We start from the raw sequence: 5,314 nt of genomic DNA, 5'->3' as shown, positions 1-5,314 counted from the left end.
TTGAGGTTTTATTGAAAGTGGTGCATGTGTTCAGAAATAATAAAAAGACATGTGAAGCATTCAACAGTTGTATGTTGTTCTTTTTTTTAAATTGTAAAAAACATTTTAGTATGAACTGCATACACCTAAAGCAATATCCTGCAATAAAGTATAAATATGAAAATAACTCCTGTAGAGTTAAAAAGTGACACCAAAACAGAGTTAAATTATAACACAGCACTCTGGTGTTAAGAAAAGTTTAACACTGATTGGTGTTGAACAGTGTTACGTTTTAACTCTCTGAAGAGTCAAAAATCAACTCTGTAACAGTGTTAAAGTTCCAACACTTCAAAAAGTGTTAAAATAACACTATGGGGAGTGGACCCATATAGACACTTTTAAAGTGTTAAAATAGAGTTATTTTGTGGTTGCAAATTTTGCTGTGTATCTACTCTGTATACCTATAATCAAACTTGCATTCGATTAAACATTGATAAATATTAATAAAGCTGTTTATGAGTGAAATCAGATGCAAAAACACTCAAATGTTGAGCCCCTCTGTGGTACTCTGCAGTGTGGGATTCTGGGTACTAAGCAAAAATGACTTCATTACATGTTTATAACCACGTCCTTTGGTTCAGATTGAGTTTAAATATAATATAATAAATAATATATTATGTATTTATATACATTTGAAATACATCTCAAATACATATTTCAGAGTACATCGATCAGCCATAACATTAGTACCACCTGCCTACCACTGAGTAGGTCCCCCATGTGCCACCACCACCATCGAGGCAGGGACTCCACCAGACCCCTGAAGGCGTCCTGCTGTAGGCACCAAGACTAACATTAGCAGCAGATCCTTTAAGAAGCAGATCCTGTAAGTTGTGAGATGGGCAGGACCTACATGAGCATCAATGAGCCTTGGGAGATCATGACCCCTGACCCATGTCTTCAGTTCACTGGTTGTCCTTCCTTGGAGCACTTTTGGTAGGTCAGTACTGACCACTGCATTCCAGGAGAGACCCCCCTACTAGACCTGCCTGATGTTCTGGAAATGTTCTGACCCAGTCACTGTCTAGAACATCTACAACAGCTTGGTTCTTATCAAAGTGTCTCAGATCCTTCATCACCTTCGAGAACTGACTGTCCACTAATAGATCCACCCCTGGACAGACAGAAGCCGCTGTAGTAGTACTAATGTTATGGCTAGTTGGCACATAACAAATTCATTAAAAAACATTTATTAGTACATTAATAGAATTATGATAGAGCAGAGTAAGGAACTGATTTCAGGGGGGGGGCAGGGGGGGGGGGGTAAAAAGGGCCAAATAACTGCTGGATTTTGGAGACACTGGAGATGGAAGGATGGTTTAGAGGAGGAAAATTAGATGGGGAAATGGGCGGAGTTTTGTCATTGCAACATATGGGTATGGGTGGAGCTACACATCATACTGAAACCAGCCAGCAGAGGTGTTAGACCTGTGTTTGCGAGATGGTAAAGTGACTCTTACCTGTAAGAACTGAATGTCCTCAGCTTTCATCATCCTCTCTATGTTTCTGTGATATTCCTCCATCCATCTCCTCAATCTTCCTCCTCGTCACCTCACCCTAATGCTCCTCTTCCTCCTTCAGTGCTGCTATTCTTGCTGCTTCTTCAGCTCTAAGAAACTGGTGAAGCTTCTCAAACTGTGCCTTTATCTGCCTCTCTGTGTGCTGGGCCTGGATCTGGAACCAAAGAAAGACCATTAGGAACATCACCAGATGTTCTACAAGCATTTACCATCGTCAGGACAAGCGAACGCTCTTAGGCAACGTGACCTTCACAACATGGGTCACAGTTCAGGGTGACCCTACCTTAATGTAGGCGGATGAGAGGCTCGCTTTGCTTCTGTAAGATGTTCTGGTTCTTCTGGAGTGTCTTCAAAGACGCCTGGAGTTTCTCCTGCAAGTAATCAACAGGTCAGCTGAGCAAAGCTGAGGCTCACAGAGTGGAAAAAAGGAATGGCTGCTGTATTTTAGATAATCATATTTCCACTTTTAATATTTCAGATATTTTACATAGGGGGTTGCCATGGTTAGGATGTTGTGGTTGGGGGGCTACCATACTAGTATACCGCATACTGTGGATTCGATAGATCATCCGCAATGTTCGATGGTCATACCTCTTGTGTGAAGCTGTTACAGCCTGAAGCTGTGATGAATTTTGGACAAAAGTATTGGGACACCTGCTCATTCATTGTTTTCTCTGAAATGTATCCTGCTTCTGTTGGAGTAACTGTCTCTACTGTCCAGGCTTTCTACTAGATTGTGGAGGAGCATTGCTGTGCAGATTTGATTGCATTCAACAACAAGAGCTTTAGTGAAGTCAGGATGTTGAATGATCTCATCCCAAAAGTACTGGATAGAGCTCCACCATCCATCATTCCAGAGAACACAGTTCTTCCACTGCACCACAGCTCCACACCTTATTGACAGGTGTTAGATAGACCATTTGAGTGCAACCTTGCAGCCTCCATCTTTGACTTCTTGGTCAAGACACCTGTGGAGGACCAGCAGAGTGGACCGGTTGGCCTCCTGGAGTTGGTGGTTAGAGTGGAACAGGAGAACTGGGAGGAAGGCCAGGCCAAGCCTCTTTTCACTGGAGGCCCCAACTCTTGGCAACCTCTCAGACCTTAATTATGAGTACCTGAAGAACCTGAGGAACGGGGTAGATTTGTGGAGAACCTGCAGAAAGCTGCTGTAGTGAGGTTTTCTTCATTGTTTTGATTGGTTATTTTAACCCCATAAAAGGCCAATGACCTGCCAGCAGGCCGAAGGTGTTATTGGACACTTGGCAACCTCTCTGGCCTTAAGAGGCCAGAGTCACCTTACTATGGTCACCTTATTGTCTTGTGTTTAGTAATGTCTAAAGCTTAGAGGTATCTTTGAACTATTAGTCTATTCTAACTAGCTGAGGTTTTTCTTGGGTAAATAGCAAAGCACTTTTGTAAGTCTCTCTGGATAAGAGCGTCTGCTAAATGCTGTAAATGTAAATGTAAGAGGCTATTACTGTACTTTGCTTTTACAGAGATATAAAACTTTTGGATTTTAATGGACTCTGTAAGACGGAAAATGGACAGAGGTTAAGAGGTCAGTCAAATCCCTGAAGGGGATATCTCCAGTGGAGGATTGTACATGGGATTTTACTCACAAACACATGGTACTGAGACAGTAGTACTGTAGTCTTAGCTATTGTGTGTAGCTACTAGCTACTAAACACAAGTCAATATGGAGACCATACTGAGGACTTCCGTGGATCTTAAAGGATGGCGGATCGAGCCGAGCCGTACTTGAAGCTGGAAGGGCTCTTGGTGCAGATCGGCTTTTGACCATCGCCATCAAGTACGGAGGGGCTGGCTGGTCCAGTCTTGGCTTTGTAGACCAGAGTCAGGGTTCTTCTCTCTGGGAAGCATTTAGGTGCAGTTACAGATAAAGCAGGTGTGGTGGGGGTGGTGAGGAGATGGGGAAAGAGGAGACTGCAGAAGCAAAGGCTGAGGTCATATCTGGGAACAAGAATGGCCAGAATTCCAGGACTTTGCTTTGAGTTTAGAGAAGGAGCCCAGGGAAGCTTTGAGCGTTTGAAGAGTGTCTGTGTGGAAGAATGGGCCAAAATCACACCTCAGCAAAGCATGCGACTAGTTTCTCCACCAAAAATATTAATCACAACAATATTCTGTGATTAATTCTGAATAATCAGAAGCTAAAATGCTAGCGAGCTCGTCCTTAAAATGGCTAAATGTGTGGAAAATCTGACGCAAAAGTACAAAAAGTGCTTAAAATCAATAATTTGATCCAAAATAATACGTTATACATATACATTTACATAATAATACAAAATGTTATGATGCTAAAGGCTTTCTTTTAAGTGTACTTTTAAAAATTATACTATATATTTATACTATAAAACATTTATACAAATATATACTATAATATAAATACTAAAATAACTATATATATATACTATAATATATGTACATACTATATTAAATACATATACTGTAATATATACTTTATTAAATACATATACTGTAATATATACTATATTAAATACCTATACTGTAATATATACTTTATTAAATACAAATACTGTAATATGTATATACTTTATTAAATACATATACTGTAATATATATACTATATTAAATACATATACTGTAATATATATACTTTATTAAATACATATACTGTAATATATACTATATCAAATACATATACTGTAATATATACTTTATTAAATACATATACTGTAATATGTATATACTTTATTAAATACATATACTGTAATATATATACTATATTAAATACATATACTGTAATATATATACTTTATTAAATACATATACTGTAATATATACTTTATTAAATACATATACTGTAATATATATATACTATATTAAATACATATACTGTAATATATATACTATATTAAATATATATACTGTAATATATACTTTATTAAATACATATACTATAATATATATACTATATTAAATACATATACTGTAATATATATACTATATTAAATACATATACTGTAATATATATATACTTTATTAAATACATATACTGTAATATATACTATATTAAATACATATACTGTAATATATACTTTATTAAATACATATACTGTAATATGTATATACTTTATTAAATACATATACTGTAATATATATACTATATTAAATACATATACTGTAATATATATACTTTATTAAATACATATACTGTAATATATACTATATTAAATACATATACTGTAATATATACTTTATTAAATACATATACTGTAATATATATATACTATATTAAATACATATACTATAATATATATACTATATTAAATATATATACTGTAATATATACTTTATTAAATACATATACTATAATATATATACTATATTAAATACATATACTATAATATATATACTTTATTAAATACATATACTGTAATATATATACTATATTAAATACATATACTGTAATATATATACTATATTAAATATACAGCGGGTGAAATGAGTATGAACACGTCCCCAATTTTCTAAGTAAATATAATTATAAATATTTCTATCTATTTCTGAAGGTGCTATTGAGATGAAATTCTCACCAGATGTCAGTAAGAACACATCTGATCCACACATACCAATCAAATAATAGATGTTTCTAAATTAAGTTATGTTTAATAATGAGAAATGACACAGGGAAAAAGTATCTAACACACTTACTAACATTTATTTAAGATTTCCTACAGAAGCCTTTGTTGGTGATAACAGCTCCAGGGCGCCTC

This window comes from Salminus brasiliensis, chromosome 3, assembly GCF_030463535.1.
Source record: "Salminus brasiliensis chromosome 3, fSalBra1.hap2, whole genome shotgun sequence".
In the NCBI taxonomy this organism is placed as follows: Eukaryota; Metazoa; Chordata; class Actinopteri; order Characiformes; family Bryconidae; genus Salminus; species Salminus brasiliensis.
Note: the sequence above shows the minus strand (reverse complement) of the source record.